Raw genomic sequence first — 16,026 nt, 5'->3', positions numbered from 1 at the left:
AAAACCAAACACTGCATCTTCTCACTTATATGTGGGAGCTGAACAGTGAGAACTTGTGGACACCGGGCGGGGGAAACACACACTTGGTACTGCTGGTAGGTGAGGTGCAGGGAGGGAGAGCATTGAGAAAAATACCTAATGCATGCAGGGCTTAATACTTAGATGATGGGTTGATAGGTGCAGCAAACCACTATGGCACACATTTACCTGTGTAACAAACCTGTATTTCCTGCACATGTACCCCAAAGCTTATAATAAAAATAAAAAAACACATATTACAAGAATTTTTGTCGTATGGCATACAGCCGAATATTCCAAGTATATTGCATAGCTTAATATTTGGGTAAAAAATAAAAAATCCTTTATTTATATAATAAAGAATTGTGAGAATATCATTTTAAGAAATACTACATACTATATTATTTTCTTAGAAATTTACAGTGCACATGAGCATATTAAAAGTTAAAAGAAAGTTTATAATAAAACAAAACAAAATCTGAAGTTGGTATTTTGAAGTTATTTGCAGTAAATTTGAAGTTAGTATTTTCTCAAACTAAGTTGACCAGAGAAACTCTTTCTAACATAATTCCTATCAATATCTATTGAAATCAGTGCTTTCTTGAGCATGATTTTCATCAGTAGCACTGAGAAAATATGACGTGTTTATCTGTGGAAAGCTAATCGACTTTTACAATTACATAAATATATAATTTTGCTTTTATTAGCCCCATAATCTTCTCAGAAAACTATGGAGACATTAGCAATTATTAAATCTCGGCTACAATGGAAAGTAACATTGCTAAAACGGATGCCTTTTAAATTTGATTTTTAGTTCAGATCAAATCTTATGGCCAGACTTGTAAAATCTCTGATCTGATTATTTTGCTCAAGATTCTTATCTATTAACACATTTATAACATGAAGTTGATGTGAAAAAATTGGTGTCTATGTAAGCTCCATTAAAGACCATAAATAATTAAAGGATTCATTCAAGAGGGAGGTCCCTTGGAGTAGATAAATAGATTACATTCTTAGATAACTATAGTTTCTTTCTTTGTCCAAGGATTGAAACATAGTCATTAAATACTCATTATTTAATAGATATAATGTAATTATTAAATAATGGCATTTTTTGAAGACTTCTATGTGTGTGACAGCAAAATACATTTAAATATCCAGCTTTTTAAAAGGGGACATATGTGTCACTGGCTTCTAATTTCACTATGTCTTGAGCACTGATGGATAACTGGACTATAGACTTGTAGACTTGCTCAAGTTGTATGAATTTATAGTTATTAAAATATGCAATTTTCAGTTAATGTGCCAATTATTCACTAAAGATGCATTTAACATTTAATTTTATTCTTCTTGATGAGAAATACTTTTACTCTCTGATCTTCAAACTTCTATCAGAAATCTCTTCAAAGTACATTCCTAATCATATAACCTCCTCCCAAATCTTCTGTTACTTTGATGCCAATAATATTGTATTCTCCAAATATGTCTGTAAATTTCTCACCCACTGAAATAAAGACCTAGTTTAAATGTTTCTTCATTAATAAGGCAGGTCTTAATCTTACCCCACTAATATTAATCTTTTCTTTCTCTGACTTTTTATATAATTCAGCTTCTATGGGCAAATGGTCTCACCTCCCTGAGGTTTCTTTATCTACTGAGATAATAACAAAAACATCGCTAGTTGTTATGAACAATAAATAAGTGTGTGTGGAGTACCAAGTATGGAGCTTGGCAGATATTAAAGTCCAATAAATTGTAGTTATTAATATCTTATTATAGCACACAATCTGCTTTGTGTTTGAGTTATTTATGAACACATATGTCTCTTCCTACTAGCATACAAACTCATTGAGGGCAGGTTTTACATGTAAAGCCATCTTAGTATCTCCCAAGGTGTTGAGGACTTCTCTGGTATACACTGTTTATTTGTTTTACTTTTAATCCATAGTAAATCAATGTAAAAAGTGAACTTATATGAATTCAAATGTAATATCTCTATCTTAAGAAGAGCAAAACCAATACATTTTTAAATTCACAGATATACCAAATATATACTATGTGTTTATCATATTGAATGTTCCACAGCAATATTAGAATAGAATTAGCTGTGGCAAAGTTATTTTTTGAAATAGTTACGTGTGGTGTGTGTGTGTCTGTGCACATCCAATTGTAATAACTTTGTCTCCCAAATTGTTGGTCACTACTGAAGCTAGTCTTTGGCTGCCACTGGCCAATGGAAGGGAGGCCACAGCGGATATTTCACTAAAACTCTTTGGCATGGCAAGAGGAGGCAGAGGCTGAGTAAGAAAAGAAACATATACATTAGATGCTGGAGTGAGTTTCTTAAAAGGATCTTGAATTTTGCCTCACTTAAAGCATATTAAACTTTTGAGGAAGGTGAGGGGAATAGAACTTCCAAATAGAATACAGTTTACAAAGAGTAGAAATCTGTGCTTTGTTTGTTTTACGACTTAGAGATCTTCAAGACTCCAGCCTTTACTATACTTCAGCATTGTGTAACAGCAGGCACATTAGGCAAAGATGTCAAGTTTTACTAGAAATATCAGTTTGTTTTGACACAGGTTGTGAATTTTTTTTGTGGCTGCAGACTGATACAAGAGAGAAGCAAGATTTTTCTCTATTCCCAGGAAACGCACAAAAGTAAGCAAAAAAAAAAAAAAGAGAGAGAGAGAGAGACTGGAAACAAACAAGAAAGTTAGGTGGTAGATTCTAAGGATGTCATTGTTGAAATAATATTATGTTGTAGTACAAGATAGCATTAATCTTACAACTAGGAATTCAGAGATAGCATAACTATCTTAGGTAATATCAGGATGAAAAATGATTACAGGTGAGAGCAATACAGAATGCTATGTATATATGAGAAGGACACATGACAATCTAGAATCAGATAACTCCTCCCTCAATACATCTTTGATTCTATATAAGCCTGTCATCTATACCTGTAATTAAATACCACCTCAGAAAAAAAAAATGGAGGAGGAAAGTAAAAATCTTTCCTTATGTAGAAAATCCTGAATTGAATTTTAAAAATTACTGATTTACCAGGCGCAGTGACTCACATATGTAATCCCAGTACTATGGGAGGCCAAGACTGGCAGATAACCTGAAGTTAGGAGTTCGAGACCAGCTTGGTCAACATGGTGAGACCCCATCTCTATTAAAAATACAAACATTAGCTGGGCATGGTAGCCAGCGCCTGCAATCCCAGCTACTCAGGAGGCTGAGGCAGGAGAATCGCTTGAACCTGAGAGGCAGAGGTTGCAGTGACCCGAGATCACACCACTGCACTCCATCCCGGGCGACATAGCAAGACTCCGTCTCAAAAACAAATAGTAAGTTAACAGTTCTACCGAAATGAGTAGGTTCAGTTAAGTCTCAGACTGAAGAAAGAATCAATAAAAAGATCTCTATAAATTATAGAAACAAAAAGAATGTCCATCTGATTCATGCACTGTAAAGTTTGTACTTAGAATGTATTCAATATGCCTTGAAGAGTGTCATTCAAAATGTCACCAGATGACTCTTCCATCTCTTATAAGTTTGGAGAAATGTATAATATTGAGGACACCAATTTAAAATTCAGGACAAAATGAGAGATGTAGGTCCATATTATTTCCAATGTGGAACATTATTTTAAACAATGGAATGTATCTTATGCAGAATCCCGATATATAGGTAGAATTGATTGGGTGATCCTATCTTTCAGTTATATTCTTCTACAGTGGCAAGCAACATGAATTTAGTATATGTATTAGTCCATTCTCACACTGCTATAAAGAATGACCTGAGACCAGGTAATTTACAAAGAAAAGAGTTTTAATTGACTCATAGTTCTACAGGCTATACAAGAAGCACGGCTGGGAAACCTCAGGAAACTCACAAATATGACAGAAGGCAAAGGGGAAGTGAACACATCTTCACATGTTGGAGCAGGAGAGAGAATGAAGGGGGAAGTGCTACACACTTTTAAACAACCAGGTCTCCTGAGAACTCACTCTCTATAATTCAGACACATGTTATCTCTGAATTTCTAGTGTAAGATTCATGGCAGAACAGCAAGGGGAAAGTCCGCCCCCATGATCCAATCACCTCCCACCAGGTCCCTACTCCAACATTGGGGATTACAGTTCAATATGAGATTTGGATGGTGACACAATGCCAAACCATATTAGTATGCTAAAGAACAAACTCAGCTATACAGAAATGGACTAAAGTGAACATAGTAGGGACACAAAATAAACACAGAATATTACAAATAATGAAACATTGATGAAAAATATCTATAATGGAAATTAAAATGTCAGAAAAGGTGAATGAGCTATAAATGAATCTGAAATCTCACATTTAGTTATACAGAGAATCCATTCTGTTTTAGAAAGATGAAATCATGATACTGAGGTAGATCTTTAGTCCTGTTATAGTCATAGAATCAGAATTTTAGACAGATAAAATATTTTATTGATCAGTCTGTTCATTCTAATAATTTTAGAGATTACAAATCAGCATTTAATAATTTAAGGTATATATTTGAGATTTTTTTATATTTCAAGCAGTCAAAATAACAGCATATCCTGCCCTCATAGAGTTTATACACTACTGAAAGAAAAACAATAAACTAACCAACTCATTTGCAATATAAAGGAGATAAGTGCTAAAAGACAAAGCCAGAACTGCTGGATTGGAGGTAAGTGGAGGGTAACCTTTCAAATATGATGGGAAAATAAGTGCCCCTCAAATTAATTGCATTCAAGTAAAACCTAAAGGATGTAAGGGAGCAAAACCATGGAGAAGAGAGAATCACAGGAACAAGTCTCTGAGTTGGAAATATTCCCCGGTTCTTAGAAAAATAAAAGATTAAGTTATATGTTTAAAAGCCCAATTCTAGTTAGAGTCAGAAACAATTCAATAATACAGTCTCAAGATTCCCTGTGCAGTTTTTTCCAGACTACCTAATGAACTCTAGTTGTTGGTAAAATACCACTATGCAAATGCCCAAAAAGCAGTTAGAGAACCAGCCCTAGATATGTACATTTAGAAATTGTTACAGTAAATAAATGAAGGAACTAGAAGAAAGGGTGAACTCTCCATGACAGATAAATGCCTTTCTGGTCATGCTAACACCTATCAATTTTCATTTGTAGGCAAAAGATCTCATAGTTTGAATAATTTCCACCCAGTTCTGACATCTGACTCCCAGATTTTCTATTTATTTTTGCAGCAGCAAGATGACAGAGTGATTTGTCATAGACATAAATATCACTTCTTCTCTTTGCTAAAATTAAGAAATCCACAAGAAATGTGTAATATAATCATTAATTCCACACATTTTCAATGTTTTTCTTTATATGATATCATCTTGACAATAAATGGGTATTAAGACACCATATAGTCACTTAATGGCTAAAATAAAAAGGTGAAAAAACAACGAACGTTGACCAGGAGATGAAGCAACCAGAACTTCCATATACTTAGGTGATAGTTTAAATTGACATGTGTAATTTTTATAGTTGGCAGTATTAAAGATGAATATATGCACAACCTGTGACTCAAAATTTGCTTCTCTATGTACATAACAATTTGCATATATTCACCTAAAGAAATGTACAAAATATTCGTGGAAGTACTATTCTTAGTGGGTCCATATTGAAAATTACCTGGGTTTCTGTCAAGAGTGAATGGAAGAGTAAATTGTCATACTTGTACAATGGAAAACCACACAGGAATAGGAAAAAATAACACAGTACAACATGCACCAATGTAGATGAACCTAACTACACTTCCATCACAGACTGTCCTTCTGAGCCCTCCAAACTCTTCCAACCTTTGCCCATGCCCAGTTCCAAAACCACTTCCACAACTTCATGGGTCTTTACATCAGTTCCCACTCATGGTCCAATTTTCTGTGTCAATCTGTTTTTACATTGCTATAAAGAAATATCTGAGGCTGGGTAATTTACAAACAGAAGAGGTTTTTTTTATTTTTTATTTTTTGCTTGACATTCTCTAGGACACATAGAATGCATGGCACTAGCATTTGCTCTTAGTGAGGCCTCAGGAAATTTTCACTCATGGTGAAAGATGAAGGGAAAGCAGATACATCAAGTGGTGAAAGTGGAAGCAAGAGAGAGACGGGAGCAAGAGGGAGGAGGGGAAATTGCGACACACCTTTTAAAATACCAGCTCTCACACAAACTGCCAGAAGGAGAACTCACTCATTACCATGGGGATGGTGCCAAGACATTCATAAGGGATCTACTGTCTAGACCCAAACATTTCCCACTAAGCCCACCTCCAACATTGGAGGTCACATGCCAACATGAAATTTGGACGGGACAAAACATCCAAACCATGTCATTTAAAATAGCTAATATATGAAAATAACCTAAGCATCTTTCTACAGATAAATAAATAGAATGTGTGTGTATGTGTGTGTGTGTGTGTGTGTGTGTGTGTGTATAATTAGCCATTGTTATCCATCCATAAATATATATATATAATTATATATACATATGTATTAGCCATTGTTATTCAGCCATAAAAATAAGAAAACCATGCAATTTATGACAATATAAATGAAACTGGAGAATTTTATGTTAAGTGAAGTAAGCCACATACAGAAAGACAAACAATGCATGATCTCATTTATACACAGAACTTAATATTGACAAACTTTGCTGGGTATGGTGGCTCATGCCTGTAATTTCAGCAGTTTGAGAGGCCGAGGAGGGCAGATCACTTGAGGTCAGGAGTTCAAGACCAACCTGGCCAACATGGGGAAACCCTATCTTTACTAAAAATACAAAAAAAATTACCTGGGTGTGGTGCACAGGCCTGTAATCTCAGCTACTTGGGAGGCTAAGGCAGTAGAATCACTTGAACTCAGGAGGCAGAGGTTGCAGGAAGCCAAGATCGTGCCACTGCACTCAAGCCTAGGCAACAGAGCAGGACTGTGTCTCAAAACAATAAATAACTAAAGTCAATCTCATATAAACAGAGTAGCGGGATGCTTGCCAAGTGTCAGGTGGTGGGTAAATTGGTAGCTGTTGTTTACTTATTAAGTATTTTCTATTATAAGTAATTTTTGAAGATCTAATGTACAGGATGGTATCTATATTTAACAATAATGTACTCTATACTTAAAATTTGCTAAGAGAGTAGATCTTAAGTGTCTTCACCACAAAAAAGAAAAAAAGGTAACTGTAAGGTGATGAATATATTAATTAGATTGATTTTAATAATCATTTCACAACATGTATGTGTAGTGAAACATCATGTTGTACATCATATATATATGTGCACAAATCACTTTTATTTCTGTTATCAAACTTATAAAACATAAAATTATTATAACTATAAATCTATGTTATTGAATACAAAAAGTAAAAATATGTCATTTGTAATATCAATAACACAAAGTGGGGGAGATGTAAAATGGCAGAGTTTCTGTATACTGATGTAGTTACATAGTTATCAGCTTAAAATAAATTGTCATAAGTATAAAATGTTTTTTATAAGTTCCTGGAAACCTCAAAGAAAATACTCACAGATGGCATAGAAAAGAAAATGAGAAAATACTGGAAAAATGTCACTACAAAATATCAACAAAACACAAAAGAAGGCACCAAGAGAATAAAAAGAGAAAGAAATAGCTACATCAAGGAAGAAAACAGTACCAAAATGAATGTAGCAAGTCCTTCCCCATTAGTAATTCCTTTATATGTAAATGTATTAAATTCCAATCAAAAGAGGTAGAATGGCTGACAGGAAAAGAGTAAAACAGTATCAAACTATATGCTGTCTCTAAGATACTCACTTTAGATTCAAAGGACACACATAGACTGAAAGTGAAAGGGAAAAAGTTGTTGCATACAAATGGTATCGAAAGAGAGCATAGTTTGCCGTACTTATTAGACAAAGAGTACTTTAAGTGAAAACTCTTCCAAGAATATAATGATAAAAGGGTCATTTCTCTAAGAATATATAACAATTATAAACAGATATGCACTTAATATGAGAGAAGCCAAATATATAAACATTGTCATAATTGAATAAAGAAATGGTAAAACAGTAATAATAGAATATATCAAACCCAAATTAAATAATGGAAAGAAAAAAGACAATTTAATGAGGAAATAAAGGATTTGAAAAATACTAATAGGTCAAAAGAGATATACACAACATTACATTGAACAGCAACAGAATAAGCATTCATCTCAACAAGTAAAACATCTTCCAGGATAGATCACATGGTAGGTCACCAAGCAAATCTTAACAAATTAAGAATACTGAAATCATAACAAGTACTTTTTCCAACCCTAATGAAATGATCTAGAATCAATAGTTGAAACTTGGAAAATTACAAATATATAGAAATTAATCAACACACTTTTGAACAAATGTACAAAATGAAATCACAAAAATAGAAAATATCTTGAGACTAATGAAACCAAACAAAAACAATACAACATACCAAAAGTTATGGAATGCAGCAAAAGCAGTACTATAAGGGACATTAATAGCAGTAAATACAACCATTGAAAAAGAAGAATGATCTCAGATAAACAACCTAACTCTGTGCCTCAAGAAAGTAGGGTGGAAGGAAAGATGGTCACCAGACACAGACAACTGGAAGAGCTCCCATGGAGAGACTGAGACAATTGGCATCCTTTCAATGGATCTTCAGAGGGAAGGCACTGAAAGTGGATGGAGGGAACACACAGAAGCTGAGAATAAGAGGGAGAAAGGTAGAAACCCTGCATGGGCTGCCATGCACTGGGATTCATTTTTGAACTACAACACCTCCAGGAGAAACGGTGAATTGAACTGGCAAGGCGCAACCCACTCTCACGACAGGCCTCTGGAAGGCCTGAGAAGGAGATCTATCATCTAACACGGACAGTTGAGGTGGTAGGGAGAACTGCTTAGAGAATTGGTAGTGGAACAGCAAGGCCACTGATATAGAGCACAGAAGATTTAGTGCAGTAGTGTCTGTAGTGGAGCATGGCCAGTAACAGCCATCCCAATAGGCTTGACTTGCTCCCATAGTAAACTTTAGCCATAGGGGAATTGTCAGACCCAATCTCTGTAGAGCGGTCTTGCACATCTGATGGACCTTGTCCAACCTGAGCACTCCTTGGTCTGTTGGCCTTCCCAGGGCCACAGCCTCGCCACACCTACTAACAGGGCAGTCTTGAGTGCCCTGGAGGCCCACACCATAGCTTCTGTGCTGGTGGTCTGTGTCTGACCAGCATAGAGCAATAGCAAGGTGGCCCCCTAGGGCTGTGCACCAGCCCACATGTACCCTCCCCATACTGCAACTTCCTCCAAGCTGACAGCAATCACCCACATGACTGCTGGTGCGTGTCTGGAAAAGTGGGTTTTGTTTACCTGTCCTACCAGAATCCATGAGTCTAGTGTCGTCCCCCTGCCCCCAGAACCACCTTTGCAGTTGGAGTCTTGGCAGGCACAGAATCAGCAAGCCCCACCTCCACCAGCATCCAGCCCTTGCACTAACATTTTGAAGAGAACAGAGTATTTTCTCACACCCCAAGGGATCACTCCTGTGTGCGGGGCACAGAGAAGGCACCCAGACCTGTGCAGGCTAGCACACAGACTTAAGGCAACATCACCTCCAGATCAAGAGTGCATAGTATCTAGCTGGGCACAGTGGCTCACTCCTGTAATCCCAGAACTTTGGGAGGCTGAGGCGGGTGTATCATGAGGTCAGGGGTTCGAGACCAGCCTGACTAGCATGGTGAAATCTTGTCTCTACTAAAAATAGAAAAATTAGCTGGGCATCATGGTGCGTGCCTGCAATTCCAGCTACTCAGGTGGCGGAGACAGGAGAATCGCTTGAACCCGGGAGGCAGAGGTTACGGTGAGCCAAGAGTGTGCCATTGCACTCCAGCCTGGGCAACAGAGCGAGATTCTGTCTCAAAAAAAAAAAAGTGCACAGTATCAAGAAGGTGCCCTTGCTCCCCTCAGCTGCCTTGCTTGTACCACCATGGTGAATGCCCACAGTGACTCAGGCACCCCAACATCCACTAGCACTCTGCTGAAGCTGCTGCACTTTAGCACTGCCAGTGCAATGGACTCCAAACTACAAAGAGCCAGATAACAAAGTTGGGGCTCAATACAAGTCCCCCAGAGTTAGAGCACACAGCCCAGGAGTTTGAAACTGAATGTTGGCCTTCTAGCATCACCCAGAAACAAAGCCAGATGGCTGAATCAACCTTATGCCACAATCATACACTCAAGGTAATCAAAGAGGGAAAAATAAAAGAAAAACCCATCTAAACATCAGCAGTCTCAAAGATTTAAGGTAGATAAGCCCACAGCAATGAGAAAGAATCAGCACAAGAATTCTGAAAATTCAAAAAGCCATCTTTGACAAACCCACAACCCACATCAAAGTGAATGGGCAAAAGCTGGAAGAATTCCCCTTGAAAACCAGCAGAAGACAAAGACTCCTTCTCTCACTACTCATATTCAACATAGTATTGGAAGTGCTTACCTGGGCAATCAGACAAGAGCAAGACATAGGGGGCATCCAAATACAGAGGGAGGAAGTCAAACTATCCCTGTTTGCAGACAAAATGATCCTATATCAAGAAAACCCCATAGTCTCAGTCAAAAGGCTTCTTAAGCTAATAAACAATTTTGGCAAGGTCTTAAGATACAAAACATCGCACTTTGGGAGGCCGAGGTGGGTGGATCACGAGGTCAAGAGATCGAGACCATCCTGTTCAACAAGGTGAAACCCTGTTTCTACTAAAAATACAAAAAATTAGCTGGGCATGGTGGCGCGTGCCTGTAATCCCAGCTACTGGGGAGGCTGAGGCAGGAGAATTGCCTAAACCCAGGAGGCGGAGGTTGCCGTGAGCCGAGATCGCGCGATTGCACTCCAGCCTGGGTAACAAGAGTGAAACTCCGTCTCAAAAAAAAAAAGATACAAAAAATCAACGTGCAAACATCACTAGCACTTTTATATACCAACAGCTGTCAAGCTGAGAGCCAAATCAAGACAAATTTTGGCTGAGAGCCAAAATTGACACAAGATGAATAAAATACTTAGGAATACAGCTAACTAGGAAAGTGAAGGATCTCTACAAGGACAACTACAAACCAGTACTGAAGGAAATCACAGATGACACAAACAAATAGAAAAATATTCCATGCTCATTGACAGAATCAATATTGTTTAAATGGCTATATATCGCAAAGTAATTTATAGATTCAATGCTATACCTATTAAACTATTGACATTCTTCACAGAACAAGAAAAATTACTTTAAAATTCATATGAAACCAACAAAGAGCCAAAATAGCCAAGGCAATCCTAGGCAAAAAGAAGAAAGCTGGAGACATCATGCTACCTGAATTCAACCTGCACTACAGGGCTACCATAACCAAAACAACATGGCACTGGTACAAAAACAGACACATAACCAATGTAACAGGATAGAGAACTCTGAAATAAGATTGCATACTTACAACTATTTGATCTTTGATAAACCTGACAAAAACAAGCAATAGGGAAAGGATTCCCTTTTCAAAAAATAGTGCTAAGATAACCGGCTAGCCATATGAACAAGATTTAAACTGGACCCCTTCCTTACACCAGATACAAAAATTAACTCAACATAGATTAAAAACGTAAATATTAAACTCAAAACCATAGAAACCTTGGGAGTCAACCTAGTCAATACCACTCAGGAAATAGTCATAGACAAATGTTTCATGACAAAGCTGCCAAAAGCAATTAGAACAAAAGCACAAATGAGAAATGGGATCTAATTAAACTAAAGAGCTTATGCACAGCAAAAGACACTTTCAGCAGTGTAAACAGACAACCTACAAAATGAGAGAACACATTTAGACAAAGGTCTAAAATCCAGCATCTATGAGGAATTTAAACAAATTTATTTAAAAAACTAACAACCCCTTTAAAAGTGGGCAAAGCATATGAACAGACACTTTTCAAAAGAAGACATATATGCTGCCAACAATCATATGAAAAAAAGCTCTACATCACTGATCATTAGAGAAATGCAAATCAAAGCCACAATGTAATACTGTCTCCCACCAGTCTGGATGGTCATTATCATAAAGTCAAAAAATAACAGGTGCTGGCATTAGACAGATTGTAAAAGCAGAAATTAACAAAGATATTCTGAACTTAAACTCAACACTTGACCAAATGGACCCAATAGATATCTTCAGGATACTACACCCAACAAACACAGAATATACACTCTTCTTATCTACTCATGACACATATCCTAAGACCAACCACATGCTTGGATATAAAGCAAGTCTCAACAAATTTCAAAAAAAAATCACAATAAGCACACTCTCACACCACAGTGCTATAAAAAATAGAAAGCAATTCCAAGAAGATCTCTCAAAATCATACAATGACACGGAAATGAAACAACATTTTCTTCAATGACTTTTGGGTAAAGAATAAAATTAAGGCAGAAATAAAAAAATATTTGAAGTTAATAAAAAAGAGACATGATATACCAGAATCCTGGAGAAACAGCTAAATCAGTATTAAAAGAATAGCTTACAGTACTCTATTAGTCCAGTTTTACACTGCTATAAAGACATCCAGAGACTGCGTAATTTCTAAAGAAGAGAGATTTAATGGACTCACATTTCCACATCCTTGGGAAGCCCCCATGAAACTTACAATCATGGCATAAGGGGAAGAGACACAATCTTACATGACAGTAGGCAAGAAATAATGAGTGTGCATGAGTGGAGAAAAATACTACCACTTATAAAACCATCATATCTGAGTATTTACTCACTATCACAAGAACAGCATAGGGGAAACTGCCCCCCATAATCCAATCACTTCCTACCACATCTCTCCATCAATACCTGGGGTTTATAATTCAGGATGAGATTTGGGGTGAGGACACAGCCAAACCATATCAAGCACTGAACACCTATATCAAGAAGCTAGAAAAATCGGGGTCCAAAATGGCTCCTGCCAGGGGTCATGGCACTCACGAAGGTGAGGTCATCAGTTCAAGGCTAACCTGAGCAACCTCATAAAGCTCAAACTGATTGGCAAAAAAAAAAAAAAAGAAGCTAGAAAAATATCTCAAATTAGGAACCTAATGTCATACCTAGAGGAACTAGAAAAATCAGAGTAAACCAAAACCTAGTAGAATAAAATAAATAACAAAAATTTGAGAAGAAGTGAAAATTGAAACATTAAAATAAAAGAATCAATAATACCAGAATTTATTTTTTTGGAAAAAAAAAAAAAAAAAGAATAGACCACTAGCTGGAATAACAAAGGAAAAAAAAGAAGATCCAAATAAGCACATCAGAAACAACAAAGCTGCATTATAATCAACCCCATAGCCAGAAAAAAAAAATCCTCAGAGACAGTTATCAACTCGTATAAGCACAGGAACTACACAAACTAAAAGAAATGGGTAAACTCCAGGAAAGCCACAACCTCCCATTACTGAGCCAGAAAGTAACTGAACCACTGAATCAACCAATAACAAGTCCTAAAATTGAATCGCTAATAAAAAAAAAAACCTACCATCCAGAAAAGAGCTATGGACATGATGGAGCCACAGCCAAATTCTACCAGACATGCAATGATCTAGTACCAAAAATCTATAGGACAATCTTCTTTCATTTTTTACCTTTTAAGCTATGTACTCATTCCTGTAACTATAATTAATCATGAAGTGATAAATATTTGAATGTGATACAGTAAACTGAATGCATATTTTTTTGAATTCTGTATACATAAATGTGAAAGCATATCTAGCATGTGCTTAAATACCATTTATAATCCCACACATAACCTCTTTACATTATTTTAAACATAGACTTTCATTCTCTGTAAAAGATTCTCTATACCACATTGAAATACCATCTCACTTAGAATTGTGATCATTAAAATATCTGGAGACAACAGATGCTGGAGAGGATGTGGAGAAATAGGAACACTTTTACACTGTTGGTGGGAATGTAAATTAGTTCAATCATTGTAGAAGACAATGTGGCACTTCCTCAAGGACCTAGAAATAGAAATTCCATTTGACCCAGCAACCCCATTACCGGATATATATCCAAAGGACTATAAATCACTCTGTTATAAAGACATGCACACGTATGCTCATCATGGCTCTGTTTATAATAGCAAAGACCTGGAACCAATCCAAATGCCCACCCATGATAGACTGGAAAAAGAAACTATGGCACATGTACACCATAGAACACCATGCATCCATAAAAAACGATGAGTTCATGTCCTTTGTAGGGACATGGATGAATCTGGAAACCATTATTCTCAGCAAACTGACACAAGAACAGAAAATTAAATACCGCATGTTCTCACTCATAGGTGGGTGTTGAACAATGAGAAGAAGTGGACACAGGGAGGAGAGCATCACACACTGGGGTCTGTTGGGGGGCACAGGATGGACAGTGGCAGGGGATGGGGGGAGTGATAATGTGGGGAGAAATGCCAGGTATAGCTGACAGGGGGATGGAGGCAGCAATCCACCTTGCCATGTATGTACCTACGCAACAATCCTGCATGATCTGCACAAGTACCCCAGAACCTAAAGTAGACTTAAAAAAAAAAAAAGATCCTCTATAAACTTCAGAGATTGTAAGCTGAGTAAAATGGACTGAATTTTCTCAGAAACTATTAAGATATTTTCTTGTTAATAAGCAAAGTAGCAACTGAAAATAGCTCTCCACCCATAAAGACCGTGAAGTTCCACTTCCTCTCTATTATACAAACAACATGTTAGCAACCATTTTCTGTAAAAGACCGAAACATATTTTTAAAACAATGGTCTGGAAACTTTGGAAGGAACACCATGGGAAGCCACTAAGGCTACCATTAGCAGTGAGATAATAGCCTACCAGCATCCCAAAGCAACAAAAATCAGCCCAGCATGTAACTTACGGTCCAATTTGATCATAGAGATGGAAAAGCAATGCATTTCTAAACCAGACTCCATAAAATGAAGCATTTTATGTTATTATCATATTAATTCTACAAGAAGTTTGTGCTTCTCCAAAATGTGGCTTTTTGGGTTAATGATAGTCAACACTTACCAAATAATTATAGCATGAATCTAGAGAGTCATTTACCTCAGATCATGGCTTTCTTAATAAATTCAGATGACTTCAGATTAGGCCCCAGAAGGTATAAGGATGCACTTCATCCAAGAACTCACCTAGAAGCAAATAAAATTAGATATTATAAGTATCAATTTTAGATAGAAATGTCACTCATTATAATATTAGCAACAAGAAACAAGTCCCTTAAAATTGAAATTAATCTAGGTCCAGAAAATTTTCTCTCCTAAATATAATTTTCAGTGGGATTTCTTACATAATTTGTGGTTTTGTCTAATGTTGTAGTCAGGAAAGTAAATCAAAATTTATTCAAACTATTTTCTCATAGAATTGTTTTGTCCCTTTGATCTTATATTTTATAACCTAAAAGTATCTTTAAGTCACCACATAGTTTAAATTTTCACATTTCTAAAATGTAAATCCAGATCTCTTTCTAATACATAAAATTCCCATTTACTAAGTGATAGGTAGGGATCAGAATTATTGAGTTCTTTTTATTTTGGAGTTTTTCGTAAGGATGATACGTTTAAAAATTGCAACAAATAAGTGATAGGTAGGGATCAGAATAATTGAGGCCTTATAATTTTGGAGTTTACCCTAAGGATGATATGTTTAAAAATTGGAACGAATAATATTTACTGAACATTCAATTACATACCAAGTCTTATAATACACTACATGGACTGTCTTATTTACAAAAACCTTATGAGACAGGTACTATTTTACAAATGAAGAAAGAAATATTCATTAAGAAGTAATTTGAATAAGCTCATATGATCCATGAATACTCAAGTAGGGTTTCAACTTTGGCTAATGGAACCCACGAACCATACTCTTAGCAGCTCTATTAGTCAG

At 36.4% G+C, this 16,026-nt stretch overlaps 1 protein-coding gene across 4 annotated transcripts in view; it reads right to left on the bottom strand.

Moving 5' to 3' along the window:
• LOC118150508 (uncharacterized) overlaps positions 1 to 16,026 on the bottom strand; it is a 683,858-nt gene that overhangs the window by 570,901 nt on the left and 96,931 nt on the right. For 3 of the 4 annotated variants that reach the window (XR_013531491.1, XR_013531492.1, XR_013531494.1), the window contains exon 2: positions 15,184 to 15,269. The gene's annotated coding sequence lies outside the window, so the exon portion shown is untranslated. Of the gene's footprint in view, positions 1 to 15,147; positions 15,272 to 16,026 lie in introns of those variants that run through there. The other variant, XR_013531493.1, reaches the window with a different exon arrangement.

This window comes from Callithrix jacchus, chromosome X (assembly GCF_049354715.1).
Source record: "Callithrix jacchus isolate 240 chromosome X, calJac240_pri, whole genome shotgun sequence".
NCBI classification, from domain to species: Eukaryota; Metazoa; Chordata; class Mammalia; order Primates; family Cebidae; genus Callithrix; species Callithrix jacchus.
This window is presented reverse-complemented; position numbering and strand designations above follow the sequence as displayed.